General features: G+C 44.3%; 1 protein-coding gene across 4 annotated transcripts in view; it reads left to right on the top strand.

The window, feature by feature from the left end:
- Window positions 1-15,499, top strand: part of LOC145358038 (transcription factor HIVEP3-like) — a 397,799-nt gene that overhangs the window by 293,299 nt on the left and 89,001 nt on the right. For all 4 annotated transcript variants that reach the window (XM_080211747.1, XM_080211748.1, XM_080211750.1 and 1 more), the window contains one exon: window positions 13,249-13,296. The gene's annotated coding sequence lies outside the window, so the exon portion shown is untranslated. The remainder of the gene's footprint in view (window positions 1-13,248; window positions 13,297-15,499) is intronic.

The following is a 15,499-nucleotide window of genomic DNA, read 5'->3' on the forward strand; positions in this document are numbered from 1 at the left end:
AAAAGTCCCAGTCTATCCAGCCTCTCCTTATAACTCAAATCGTCAAGTCCCAGTAGCATCCTAGTAAATCTTTTCTGCACTCATTCTAGCTTAATAATATCCTTTCTATAATAGGGTAACCAGAACTGTACACAGTATTCCAGGTGTGGCCTTACCAATGTCTTGTACAACTTCAACAAGATGTCCCAACTCCTGTATTCAATATTCTGATCAATGAAACCAAGCATGCCAAATGCCTTCTTCACCACTCTGTCCACCTGTGACTCCACTTTCAAGGAGCTATGAACACGCACCCCTAGGTCTCTTTGTTCTGTAACTCTGCCCAACGCCCTACCATTAACTGAGTAAGTCCTGCCCTGGTTCAATCTACCGAAATGTATCACCCTGCATTTATCTAAATTAAATTCCATCTGACATTTGTCCAATTGATCAAGATCCCATTGCAATCCAAAATGCTTTCTTCACTGTCCACTATGCCACCAATCTCAGTGTCATCTGTAAACTTACTAAGCATGCCTCCTATATTCTCATCCAATATACATGCAGGATAGATCAAATAAGCATGGCAGATTACCTTTACTGAATCACCCGAGGTCAACCATTGGGATTTTTTTCTAACAATCCCACCGATGATAACTTCTTATCGTCCAATTCTTTTCCTACCATGATTTCAAATGCTCAGCTGGGATTTAAACTCCCTTTCTCTGGATTATTGGATTCATTAAGGGGAAATTGTGTTTAGCTAACTAGCTGGAGTGTTTGGAAGAGGGTTGATGAGGGTAATGCTGTTGATGTGATGTAAATGGACTTTCAAAAGGCATTGGACATAAATCCCCACAACAAACTCGTGAGTAAGATTGTAGCTCATGGAGTAAAAAGAACAGTAGCAAACTGGATACATAATTGGCCCTTTAATAGGAAACACAGAATATTGGTCAATGGATATATTTTGAGGAAACTTTGTGGTGGTGTTCCCCTGGTGCTGGTATTGGGACCCTTGCCTTTTCTGATACATATTAATGACCTAGATCTTGGCGTGCAGAGAACATTTTCAAAGTTTGCACATGATACCAAACTTGAGAGCTGTAAACTGTGAGGACAGTACGGAACCTCAAAGGGACATAGACAATTTGGTGGAGTCGGCAGATTGAACTTCATCTGCCACCTATGTGGAGAAGCATTTTAGCAGGAAGAACATGGAGAGACAGTATAAAGTAAGGAGTACAACTCGAAAGGCTGTGGAGGTGCAGAGGGACTGGGGTGTATATATGCATAAATAATAAAGGTTGCAGGGAGGTGAAGAGCAAAGTTAGTAAAGCATATAGTATTCTGGGTTTTATTAATAGGGGCAAAGAGTACAAGAGCAAGAGGTTATGCTGAATTTATACGAGATACTATTTAGACTTCATTGTGTACAGTTCTGGGTGCCACTAAGAGGAAATTTGATCGAGAGGTTCAAAATCATGAGGGATTTGGGCAGAATAAGTAGGGGGAAACGATTCCAGCTCATAAAGGATCAAGAATAAGATAGCACAGGTTTAAAGTGATTTGCAAAAGAAGCAAGTGGATTGTAAGAAAATACTTCTACACACAATGAGTAGTTGGAATCTGGAATGCACTGCCTGGAATTACAGTGGCTGCAGGTTCAATTGAGATGTTCAAAAGGGTGTTTAGATGATCATTTGAAGAGAAACGATGTGCAGGGAAATGGGGAAAAGGCAGGAGAATGGCACTGAATCATGTGCTGGTGCAGACACGAAGGGGCCAAATGGCCTACTTCTGCACCATAACAATTCTGTTAGAATAATCACTACCCCACTTATTTCCCTACAATGTTTTGGATCTGGACTTTTTGATGATGATTGAAACATCAACCCCTTGTGTCTATTCTCAGTTAGTGATGAACCTTCTGTCGAGTTCCAACCTGTTAGATTTCCAGAATTTACTCTGTTTTTTAAAAAATTCTATTTTGTTAAACCAACCAGCTAAGTTGGCTAGACCACACTTTGGGAACAATGGATAGTCTGGCCTCCAGACTACATAAAGGATATGGAAGCACTGGAGTATACTAATACATGTGACAATAATAAATCAAATCAAATCAAAAAGTACACAAAGGATTCACAAGAATTAAATCAGAATTGAGAGGTTACAAATGCTGGGTAAAAATGAACAGACTGGGGCTCTTAAGAGAAAAATAAGAGATGATCTGGTCGAGTTCATTGATGTTATGAAGCATTTTGGATGGGGTACATGGTAAGGTGATGTTTCCACTTGTACCCCAGTCCATAAATGAGGGCCAAATAATTATAAATTAGCCTCTAATAAATCCAATAGTCTCCTCACCTAAGTAAAGATATGTTTGCCTAGAGGGAGAGCACCAAAGATTCACTAGACTGATTCCTAAGATGGGCAGATATTCTTATATAATGAGATTGAGTAGGCTAGGTGTAAATTCTCTAGAGTTTTGAAGAATGAAAGCTGATTTAATTACAACAAATTTTCCAAAGTGGCTTGTGACAGACTGGTGATGTGGAATCTAGACTGTGGGTCCACGGACTCAGAATAAGGTGTTTGAACTACTGTGAGAATTTCTTCAGTTAGAGACTTTTTAATATTTGGAAAACTCTATCCTGGGGGTCTGTGGATGCTCCATCATTGAGTGATATGGGGTAATGCATGACGGTGACGTTGAGGCAGAAGGTCAGCTATGATTTTATTGAATGAGACTCGAAGGGCTAAGTAGGCATCTCTTGCTCCTATTTCTTCTGTTTTTTTGTTCAATAGGGAGTGACATCTTTACCCAGAGAACAGTTAGAATCTGGCATTGACTACCAGAAGGCGCAGTTGAGGCAAGTAGTGTAGATGCATTTAAGGAAAGTTAGATAACAATATGAATTTAAGTTTATTTATCAGTGTCACAATTAGGGGCTTACATTAACACTGCAATGAAGTTACTGTGAAAATCCCCTAGGTGCCACACTCCGGTGCCTGTTCGGGTACAATGACGAAGAGTTTAGCACGGCCAATGCACCTAACCAGCACATTTTTTGGACTGTGGGAGGAAACTGGAGCACCCGGAGTGAACCCAAGCAGACAGGGGCAAATGTATAGATTCCACACGCACCCAAGCCGGAAATCAAACCCAGGCCCCTGGCATTGTGAGGCAGCAGTGCTAACCGCTGTGCCACCGAGCTGCCCCAGGGGGAAGAAGGATATGCTGATAGGGTAAAATGGATAAATTGAGAGGGAGAAGGCTTGAGAGGAGCACGTAACTGGCATGGATCTGACCCTGTGCTCTGTACTGATTCTCAGTAAAAAACAGACTAACGTCAGAGCTGTCTCGCACCCTGTCTCTCAATGACACATCCACCTCTTCAATTTTCACATAGTGACGTAAAACATGCGCTCTCTGGGAGGTGTGGGTTGGAATGCACGTGAGCAGGAGATACCCAGGTTGGGTTCCCGTAGCCTGTTCTTGTTGATCTTGGTATTGCAGGACAATCTTTTGATGTCTGTGTTTCCACGAGAAGACCTGCAAGAAGATCACCAGAAACAATGATTCAGTCATGGCATGTTCTGAAGAAGTCTGCATTCATGCACTGTTGGAAAATGAGTTGGCCTATCATCATCAAGTCTGTACCACAACTCACCTCAGGTCAAACTCCGTGGTTTGTCACGGGACTCTGGTGGCTTGAGCAGTCACACTCTGGAGGAGCTCAATATGAATGTGTTGGGGGAGTTGTCAGCTCTTCTGCCCACTTTCCCGACTTGAAACCTAATGACCTTCAGGGTGGAGGAGGGAGGGGAATTCCACCCCTCCCCAGAAATATGACTGGTTACCTATGAGGGGAGGAAGGGCCCAGAGACTTGGCATTTAGCCAGCCCAAAGTACATATTGGCCAAGAGTTTTCTGGAATAGTGCATGTCCCTGAATCATACAACTTGCAAGAATTTTGTGGTGTGAATTGCTGGAAGTGTGAGCTAAGAATGAGAACAACTCAAACCTTAGTAAGTGACAGGACAAACAATGCACCTCCTCAGCAAATAAGATCTAAGGATTGAGAAGAAAGGACAGAGAAGGAAATGGGATGAATTGGGATCAAATCAGTTATGGAAAGAGAAATAAAGGGAAAGAACGATTGGGTTAAGAGACTGAGAGACCATAGCATCCCAGTGCTACAGGGCACAAAATTGAATCAGGTTTTCCTGCTCTCGATTATGTGCCAAGCTGTGGCTCAGTGGGCATGGCTGTTAGGATACCTATAGTACAGAAAGCGACTATACGGCCCATTTAAGTTTGCGTCGACTCTCCAAAAGAGCATCCCACTCAGGCCCTTCCCTCCCCCCTAGTCCCATAACCCCACGCATTAACCATGGGCAATCCACCTAACCCGTACATCTTTTGGACCGTGGGAAGAAACCAGTGCACTCAGAGGGGACCCACACAGACATGGGTAGAACGTGCAGATTCTACACAGACAGTCACACAAGCTGGGAATCGCACCAAGGTCCATGACCCTGTGAGGCAGCAGTGCTAATCACCGTGCCACTGTGTCTTCAAGTCCAGAGGTTGTGAGTTCAAACCTTACTCTATAACTTAAGCTCTAGGCTGGCATTTCCACACAGTACCTGAGAACATTGCACTGTAGGAGGGGGCATGAGCTTTTCATCTGAAGGCTCATCTGCCCTTTTATGGGAGATTAAATGTCCTCTTTTACTGTTCAACACTGTTCAAAGAACAATGTTCTTCCCAGTGTCCCAACAGGCATCTACCTAAAGACAGATATCACAGTCCTGGGAGCTTGCTGCGTGCAAACTGGCAGCATAGTGGCTAGCACTGCTGGCTCACAGCACCAGGGATCCAAGTTCGATTCCAGTCTTGGGTGACTGTGTGGAGCTTGCATGTTCTCCCTGTGTCTGTGTGGGTTTCCTCAGGGTGCTCCGGTCTCCTCCCAAAGTTATGTGTAGTTTTGATGGGTGGTCCATGGTAACTGCGTGGGATTAGGGGACAGAGGGGAGGACCTGGGTGGGATGCTGTTTTGGAGAGTTGGTGCAGACTCGATGGGCCAGATGGCCTGTTGGGATTGCATAGATTCTATGACTGCCACATTTCCTACTTTCCACACAGTGACTGCAGTTCATATAAATACCTCATTGGCTGCAGAGTGGCATCATGAGGTTGTGAGATTTCCCCTGTAGGAGGCATTGCCCTAAAGATAGACTGGCAGAGAGCTAAAACATACAGAGGTGGAGAGGTCATGTTCAGCAGTTTTTGCTGACGATCTTTCAGCGAGCCTCGCGTTGTGGGGAATTTGAATCTTATCACAAAAACACACAGTGCCTCAGGGAATCACTGTTTCGTCATCTGGGGTAGATTTCTATTTATCTGCTGGCAATCGATGAACTTTCACGGCTGTGGCTCTGTGCCAGTTGTTAGGCAAGAAAGAGAGATGCCCCCTTGAGAATGATAATGATGTCACAGAGGGATGGCAGGCTGTTGAATATGAGGAATTAACCCCTTCGAAGGACAGATTTGAGTTTTGAAACACACACACACCATGAGGAACAACATTGTCTTTCCAGCTGCTTTCTGTTGAAAACCTTACGATATCCCTTGGTCACGAGCTAATCTCCTGTCTTTAACCATGTGGGGATGCTGTCCTGCAGTGTGACCCTTGACCCGCGTTCCTCCATTGGAAGATGGGAAGTGCACCACTGACTGATGTTTTCGCCAGTTTTGCTATTTGCAAGCTACCAGCCCCATATCGCCCAGCTTCTGTCCACCAACCATGGCGTGACAGGCTTTCCAAAGAGTTGACAAGTAAAGAGTTTACAATTGCTAACTGGATGTATGCAGCATATGTGGGTGGCACAGTGACAGAGCAGTTAGCTTGCTCTGCTGCCTCACAGTGCCAGCGACCCTTTTCTGACCTTGGGTCGCTGTCTGTGTGGAGGTTGCACGTTCTCCCCGTGTCTGTGTGGGTTTCCTCGCAGTGCTCCGATTTCCTCCCACACGCCAAAGGTGCGCAGGTTCGGTTGATTGGCCATGCTAAATTGTCCCTTAGTGTTAGTGGGCTAGCAGGATAAATAGGTGGGGTTAAGGAGATAGGGCCTGGGTGAGATTGTGGTCAGTGCAGACTTGATGGGCCAAATGGCCTCCTTCTGCACTGTAGGGATTCTACATGGAATGCTTGTAAGTAAAAGTTGAATGAGCATACAGACGCCATCTGCTGGTGCATCTGGGAGGGGCACCTTTTGCTTTCCCAAATTCCCAAATTCTGCTGCATTGCCAATGTAGTAGTTTAGAAATTCCACAGATTATACTGATGCATTAATAGTGCTCATCACTATTAATGCACAAAAAGATCCCAGCAATTTGTGGAGTAAAAGAGATATACCATGAATCCTGATTCTCTGCAATTTGATGTGGAGATGCCGGTGTTGGACTGGGGTAAACACAGTAACTCATTTGATAGTAAAACTCAAATAAATCAGTTGGGCTTAAACCTGGTGTTGTCAGACTTCTTGCTGTCTTTCTCTGCAATTTGCCATTTGCCTACTTTTACCCTGTACATACTCTTTTCCACTTCCATCAGGAAAAAGATACAAAAGTCTGAGATCATGTACCAACTGTCTCTAGAACAACTTCTTCGCTGCTGCCATCAGACTCTTGAATGGACCTATCTTATATTAAGTTGACCTGTCTCTACACCCGAGCTAAACACTACATTCTGCACCCTCTCCTTTCTTTCTCTATGAAGATATGCTTTGTCTGTATAGTGCGCAAGAAACAATACTTTTCATTGTACACTAATACATGTGACAATAATAAATCAAATCAAATCTATTCAATGAAACGAAGAAATAATCTGCATTCATAATGTGCCTTTCGCAAATTCAGGACATTCCAAAGCACTTAAGAGTTTAAGCTAATTTGGGAGGGGAAGTGGACATAGACTGTCAGCAGAATAAGGGCACGGAAACATACAGCAAAACAAACAAGTCAGAGGGAGTGCAGCTGTATAGGGTTTCAAGGGAGTAAGGCCAGGCTGGATTGCTTCAATTCTAACGCCAGGAGTACTGCAGGTAAAACGGATGAGTTGACGGCAGTGATTGACAAGTGGAAGTGTGATATCGTCGCCATCACAGAGACATAATTAAAGGAAAGACACAATTGGCAACTCAGCATTCCAGGATATAGAATCTTCAGGCGAGACAGGGGAGGAGGTAAAAGAGGGGGAGGCATTGCATTGGGAGCCAGTTATTGCAGAAAGGAGAGATGACATGTTGGAGGGGGCATCAAATGAAGCTTTGTGGGTAAAACTTGGGAATGAAAAAGAGGCAGCCACATTGTTAGGTGTTTATTATAGACCCCCAGATAGTCAGAGGGATATTGAGGAGCAAAAATGTGCTCATTGTGTGGAGGTGTGTAAGGACAATAGGGTTATTATATTGGGTAATTTCAACTTTCCCAACATTAACTGGGATATACATATTGTTAAGGGCTTGGATTGAGTAGATCTCTTGAAGTGTGTACAGGAGAACTTTTTGAATCAATATGTGGAAGGTCCAACGAGGGAGGGAGCTGTGCTGGACCTGTTCCTGAGGAATGAAGCCAGACAGATGGTTGAGGTGGTGTTGGAGGAGCATTTTAGTGATAGTGATCACAACATGGTATAATTTTAACTTATTATGGACAAGGAAATGGACAAGCTGCAAAAAAAAAGTTTTGGATTGGGGAAGAGCATATTTTACTAAAATAAGATACAATCTGACCAAGGTAGACTGGGAACAGCTACTAATGGGAAAATCTGCAGGAGAGCATTGGGGGGGCATTCACAAAGGAAAAGGGGAGGATGCAAGTTCAGCATGTTCCCGTGAGAGTAATAGGATGGAATAACAAGCCCAGAGTACCATGGATGACTAGAGATATTCAGGATACAACAAGATAGAAAAGAAAGGTTTTTGAAAAGTATAAGGGGGGCAAATCTGTGGAGGCATTAGAGAGGTATAGAAAGTGCAGTGTGAAGGTTAAGAAAGCCATTAGGAATGCAAAGAGGGGATATGAGAAAACTCTGGCTGGTAAAAATAGGGAAAATCCTAAGATATTCTGTATGTATATCAATGGAAAAAGGATAACCAGGGAAAGAGTACAGCCCATTAGGAACAACGGGGGCAATCTGTGGGTGGAGCCAGAGGACATTGGTAGATTGTTGAATGAATACTTCATATCTGTCTTCACCCAGGAGAATGAGGATGATGGTATGGAATTCAGGCAGAAGGACTATGAGATTCTTGAGCAAATTGATATAGGGAAGGACAAAGTATTGGAGGTATTGACAGCCTTAAAGGTGGATAAATCTCCGGGCCCAGATGAATTTTGCCCTAGGCTGCTGTGGGAGGCAAGGGAGGAGAGTGCAGGGGCTCTGACCCAAATTTTCAATTCTTCTCTGGTCACAGGGGAGGTGCCAGTTGACTGGAGAACAGCTGATGTGTTTCTGCTATTTAAGAAGGGTTTTAGAGATCAACCAGGGAACTAACTACAGACCAGTGAATCTCACATCAGTGCTAGGGAATTTATTAGGGAAACTTCTGAAGGAGAGCATCGATCTCCACTTGGAGGGGCAAAGCTTGATCAGGGATAGTCAGCATGGCTCTGTCAGAGGGAGGACAGAGCGAAGAAATTTGATTGAATTTTTTGAAGACGTGACCAGGTGTGTAGACAAGGGTAGTGCAGTCGATGTAGTTTATGTGGCTTTTATATGACAAGGTCGCACATGAAATACTTGTAAAGAATGTAAATTCACATGGGATACAGGTTAATTTGATAAAATGGATTCAAAATTGACTCTGTTGTAGGGGACAGAGAGTGATGACAGAAGGCTGCTTCAGTGACTGGAAGCCCGTGTCCAGTGGCGTACCACAGGGATCTGTGTTAGGCCCCCTATTATTCGTCATTTATATAAATAGCATTGATGACTTTGTGAGGGTAGGATTAGTAAGTTTGCACTTGACACAAAGATTGGATGGGTGGTTAACAGTGAGGCAGAGTGTCTTGAGCTACAAGAAGATATAGATGCAATGGTCAAATGGGCAGATAAGTAGCAGATGGAATTTAGCGCTGAAAAGTATGAGGTGATACACTTTAGAATGATTAATTTGGCAACAAAGTATTTAGTGAATGGCAGGACACTCTGAAGTCCTGTGGAACAAAGGAACTTTGGTGTGTCCATCCACAGATCTCTGAAAGCTGAAGGGCATGTTAGTAGGGTAGTGAAAAAGGCATATGGGACACTTGCCTTTATCAATCCAAGCATAGATTACAAAAGCAGGGAAGTCATGTTGGAGTTGTTTAGACTGGTGAGGCCACACCTAGAATACTGTGTGCAGTTCTGGTCGCCACATTATCAGAAGGATGTGATTGTACTGGAGGGAGTGCGAAGGAAATTTATCAGGACACTGTTTAGGATGGAACATTTCAGTTATGAAGAGAGGTTGGGTCGGCTTGGGTTGTTTTCGATGGAGCAGAGAAGACTGAGGGGTGACCTGATCGAGGTGTGAGATTATGAGAGGCATGGACAGGGTAGATAAGGAACAGCTATTCCCCTTAGGGTCAGTCATGAAGGGACATAGGTTCATGGTGAGGGACAGGAGGTTTAGGGGAATGTGAGGAAAAATTTTTTTACCCAGAGGGTGGTGACATTCTGGAATGCACTGCCTGGGAGGATAGTAGAGGCGGGTTGCCTCACATCCTTTGAAAAGTATTTGGACAAGCACTTGTCACATCATAACATTCAGGGCTGTAGGCCAAGTGTTGGCAGATGGGATTAGGTGTGAGTTCAGGTGTTTCTAATGTGTTGCTGCGGACTCGATGGGCAGAAAGGCCTCTTCTGCGCTGTATGATTCTATGATTCACATTACACCTAATGACAAATGCTTGAAATGTAGTCACTGTTATAATTACCAGACTGATCCCTGGGATGGCAGGACTGACGTATGAGGAGAGATTGAGTTGGTTAGGATAGTATTCCCTGGAGTTCGGAAGAGGGGGCTGGGGGGAATTCATAGTAACCTATAAAATTCTAACAGGACTAGACTGAGTAGATTCAAGAAGGATGTTCACGCTAGTGGGGTGGCCAGAATCAGGGGTTACAGTTTAGGACAGAGATGGAGAAAAAAGTCTTCACCCAGGGAGTGGTGAGCCTGTGGAATTTGTTACCACAGAGAGTAATTGAGGCCAAAAATTGTTGTGAAAGGGCCAAATGGCCTACTCTTGTTTCTATCTTTCTGTGTAATGTGAGAAATATGGCAGCTAATTGGCAAACAGCAAGCTCCCACCAATAGTAATGAGATAATAACTGCATCATCCATTTTATTGATGTCCGTGACAGATAAATATTTAGCCAGGGCAGAAAAGACTCCTTCCACCATCAGACCCCCCCAGCAGAAGTGAATGTTGATGATGATATTGCTGGATTTACAAATTATTCCTGCCGTGGCCATTTTGAGCTGATACTTCATGTTGTCAGTCACTGATGATAACGTGATTAACGTGATTTGACACTCATTCTTGGAGATCCACACCGGAAACAGCGACGCTTTGGAATCTCATTCCAGCATGTACTGTGTCACCTCTAGTGGTTTCATTGCCTTTGGGGTATTTCTGTACTATTTTTGCTACCCAAACTCTCATTGGCATTGGAAGGCAATCACTTTCACATTGCAAAGCTGCTCAGTGTTCAGAAATGCAAATTAGATGGATTATTTCCAGAAAATGACACTTTGGTTTACAGCATGTCAGTAACTCGAGACTTGGTGTGTGTTAAACGTGGCATTTTGTGGGAAGAACAAGCAACTTTGAACCTCTGGTTCCCAAAGTTCTCCACCACTGGGGGCTTTTCCTCAGCTCGTGATTGAGTCTGATGCTGACTAATTGATGGTGGTTGGTCAAAAACTTTTTTACCATTGTATCATGTGACTGCCAGGACAGTAGAAGGTGAAAAAGATGCACTTTGCTCTGTTTTTGTCTAGTTACCCATTTTAAAAAAAATTTTACTTCATCCTTAAAATTACAAAGCTGACCGGACAAACTCAAATTCATTCCTTGCTTGCTCCAAAAACCAAATTCTGGATTCAATTGAATCCAATCCAAGGTCCTCACAAGAGAGACAAACAAGATCCAAGGTGACAAACTAGGGTATTGCACCCAATCTTGGGCTTGATCCAGCGCTTGAACTTTACCAAAAGACCGAGAAGTGAAAATCAGTTCCATTATTCCTGATCATGATGGACCAGATGGCTGGTCCCTTACCCATTGGTTGCAGAGCGTTTGTACATTGTGCACACCATTAACTCTTCAACTTTCCAAGGACCTACTGTTCCCAACTCAACTGGGTTGGAGTGCACACTTCTGCTTGCTTTTTCTTGTTTCTCTTTGCGCCTCCTATGTTCTCTCATTTCTGGATTCACCCTCTTCCCTTCCCTCCCTCCCTCTCTGCCTCACGCATCAGACACTACACGCCGAGAGCTGTGAAAATGTATACCAAGTAAAGTCGACTCTAGTTTGCTTGAAAAGACTTACAGGGAAAAGAAAAAAAATGCAGCAAAATTAACTGACTTCAACATCTGCCCCTCTTCCAAGAACTAAGAGCATGTGGAAGCGCATCTTTCACAGATATCAAGCAGATATTTTCGATATTGGCATCTCGGGTGCAGGCTGCATGTGACGTTGCTGTGCGGTTGATGTGCGTTTTTAGGCATAACCCTGTTTTCTGGATCACCGATTTAAATCTACAGTGTTGTAAATAGAAAGTGGTACAGATGTTTTCATTGGCCCTTTGCTTTGCAATGGCTGTTTGTATTGGCCACATATGCTGTCAGACTGGATGACTGCTGAAATAACTATTGTGGTGAAGTAACAGGAAATATTTGCATTGATATGTTTTGGTAACAGTTCATTTTCTCTTGCTCTTTTTCTTTCTCAATTACTGTGGGTTTTTTTTTCAAACTAATCTCCCGCTGATGGTTTGACTGGATGGCGAGGGGAATAGGGGGGAGGGGGAATTCCTGGATTGAGGACCGTCTGCGGTAACATTGCCAACACTCCCAGATTGACCTTGAGTCACCGTTAATTGAAAATGAATCTCCACAACATTGCTGCAAGCAATATCAACCTCCTCCCCCTCCGTTCCCCTGTCCCTCCCACCCCCTCCCTGGAGCAACATTCCAGCAGCATTCTAAAAAACTGTGCATCTTTGCTTTAATTTCCCTCACTCATAAAAATATTGGAAATGAGGTGAGAGCTAAACAGCTTGACTGACAGTCAGACATCATCCAGTTGAGCAACAAAATTTTTGCCAGCTTTAAAATTGGTCAGGAAGGCATGAGGAGGGGCATGTTGGGGTGGCGCATGGTGAGGCTGGTTGAAGGCAAGAGGTCACATGGTGAACCTCACCCCCCCCCCCCTCCCCCCCCACCCCCGCGCGGAGGAATATGTTGAACCATTACACAGCACGGCACGATGGCAGAGTAGTTAGCACTGCTGCCTCACAGCACCAGAGACACGGGTTCAATTCCCAGCTTGGGAAGGATCCAGCTTTGATGCGTTGGGGCTGTGAGTTGGGAGTTGGATATCGAGTCCGCAACTTTGTCAGCTGCAGTTTGTTTATCTTCACTCTCTGCTAGCCCTCCTCCCAAGTTCTGCTTTGCATAATTCTCTGCATGGTATGGTGGCGCAGTGGGTAGCACTGCTGCCTCCCAGCGCCAGGGACCTGGGTTCGATTTCCTGCGTGGGTTGCTATCTATATGAAGTATGCATGTTCTCCTGGTGTCTGTGTGGGTTTCCTCGGGGCGCTCCGGTTTCCTCCCACAGTCTGAAAGATGTGCATTGGGCATACTAAATTCTCCCTCAGTGTACCCAAACAGGACCAGAGCCTGGCAACTTGGGGGTTTTCACAGTAACTTCATTGCAGTGTTAATGTAAGCCTACTTGTGACACTAACAAATAAACTTAAACTTGAACCAGAGTTGGCAACTCTGGGAGGTGAAGGTGCCAGGTGATGTCAACAGTAAATAAATGGCTTGATGTAGCTCTGGGCTGCGACAGTCCCAGTAAGTAACACTAAGTAAGTACTGTGACTACCCCAGTCCAACACCAGTATCTCCACATTGCAACAGTCCCAGTATGTGAACTGTCAGAAGATTCTCCTATTTTCCCTGATCGAGATTTATGTTTTCCTTTTGCAGCGATAACTAAAACAGGAGCTCGGGAAGAACCAAATTCAGGAAGAACAGGTACAGGAGCAGTTTTCATCTGATGTATGGTAATAATGCATGATTGTAATTGTCCATCAATTATTTCTTATTGTTACTTTTGGCTGTGTGGTGACTGGTGGTAAATGAACCACTGTCTGTCTCGCTCTCGCTTTTCTTCTCTCTCTCTCTCTCTCTTTTCTTCTCTCTCTTCCTCTGTCTCTTCCTCTCCCAATGTGAGAATAAGCTCAGTTCAAATTAGCCTGGACCTGAGGTCACTTGAGCAACTTGCTTCTGGTTACCAAGCCTCCAGGACTACACTGGAGTCTCTGGGAGTTGAAGATTAACCTCGAGGACACTGTTACAAATAAAACCCAGGATAAAAGTCAGAGAAGCATTAAAAATAAATTATTTGTTTATTAGTCATTGTCACAGGTCACAGTGTCTCAAATCCGAGAACTGATGATGTCCGAAAACTGGACTTCTTATTTCACCGTCACGCACAAGGTTTTATGTTTATTTGATAAGTAAACTAACTTACTGGCTGGTTAGACTAAGTGCTGGATTGGTGTACTGGTACACCAAATAGTTATCGGCTTCACTCATCTGTTTTTTTTCCACCATTCAAAGGGTCTTGACATGTCTCAACCCAAGCCACCCTGGCCTGACCTGGAAGGCAAGAACAGAAATCTGACATGGACTTTGTCCCGAGGTTGCTGGTTTTGAGATACTATCCCTGTACTAGTTAAGAAAGAAAAGGCCCTTTGGCTCACAGACAAAAGTCGTCCTGTCAGATAACCGAGAGTCAGGTCACTTTTCAATTGGCTGTGGAACACTCGGAAGCAGTGTTAACATGTTGAGCAACCAATGTGGGGCGGGGCAGTTGGAAAGGAGAACATGCACTGAAACCTCCCGTGTCACATCCAGCCGGGGTTGGCAATCTGAGGGTGTAGTGTTCCCGTCCTGTCCCACCCCCCACAGGAATCGTGGAGGGCGGGATAGATAATCATAGAATGTCTACAGTATAGAAGGAAGCCATTCGGCCCATTGAGTCTGTACTGACCACATCCCATGAAGGCCCTATTCCCGTAACCTCACACTTCTACCCTGCTAATCCCCCTGACACTAATGTCAATTTAGCACAGCCCATCAACCTAACCTGCACATCTTTGGACCGGACTGTGCTAAGCTCTATTAACCTTGGGCAGGATTTTCCAGTCTTGGGACGAGCGTGGCTGGAATATCTTGCCCCGAGTGTACTACAATAAAAGGGACTTTTGGCACCAAGTTGTATTTTATCTTCTGCAATGCAAGATTACAAGGAATGCCGGTATCCAACCTATTGCAGTTACTACCTTCGAATGACTCCTCTGATTTTTTTCCCTTTTGCAAAGGTGTCATTTTTGTTCAACGTCAGAGAGGTCTTCTCCCCCACTCAGTTCTGACCTTGTACCAATTCCAAATGTTAAGAATAGCATCAACCAGTAACTCAGGTTGGTTAGCGCAATCATCTCCGAACATTTGAGGTCCATATTCCACTTGAGGGCCTTGAGCCCTATACACTCAGTTGACCCACAGTACCAAGGGGGTGCTGCACTATAAGGTGTGCACCTGCTTTAGTTGAGTTATCAAACCAAGAGCCCATCTGCCCTCTTGGGTTGATGCTAAAGGTCTCATAGCATTTTTTCACCAAAGAGCCCTTTCCATACCTATCGAATATGAATCCCTTAATACCCAGTGATAGCTTAACTGTAAAGTGCTTTGGATTACCCTGAGATCAAGAAAGGTGTGATACAGATGCTTTTCTTTAGAATGATGCCTCTAGCCTGATATTTCTGCTGCGTATGTGGTGGATCAAGCCCAAGATGGAATTTGATGCCTTATCTTGGATCTTGTTTGTTTCTCTTGTGGGGGCTATGAATTGGATTCAATTTGAATTTGGTTTTTGGAGCAAGCAAGGAAGTGGATTTGGGTTTGCCTATCTGTGCATTGGTTTTGTAACTTAGATAGAGTGAAAAATTAAAAATAAATTCTGCTGTGTATGCTTTCCCTTACATATAATATGATAACAGGCAGGATAGCACAGCGCCTGGGACCTGGGTTCGATTCTCAGCTTGGGTCACTGTGTGGAGTTTGCACGTTCTCCCCATGTCTATGTAGGTTTCCTCCAGGTTCTCTGGTTTCCTCACACGTTCTGAAAGACATGCTGGTTAGGTGCATTGACCTGAACAGGCGCCGGAGTGTG

The sequence above is a fragment of the Carcharhinus amblyrhynchos genome, chromosome 24, assembly GCF_965287045.1.
Source record: "Carcharhinus amblyrhynchos chromosome 24, sCarAmb.v2.hapA, whole genome shotgun sequence".
Lineage (NCBI taxonomy): Eukaryota > Metazoa > Chordata > Chondrichthyes > Carcharhiniformes > Carcharhinidae > Carcharhinus > Carcharhinus amblyrhynchos.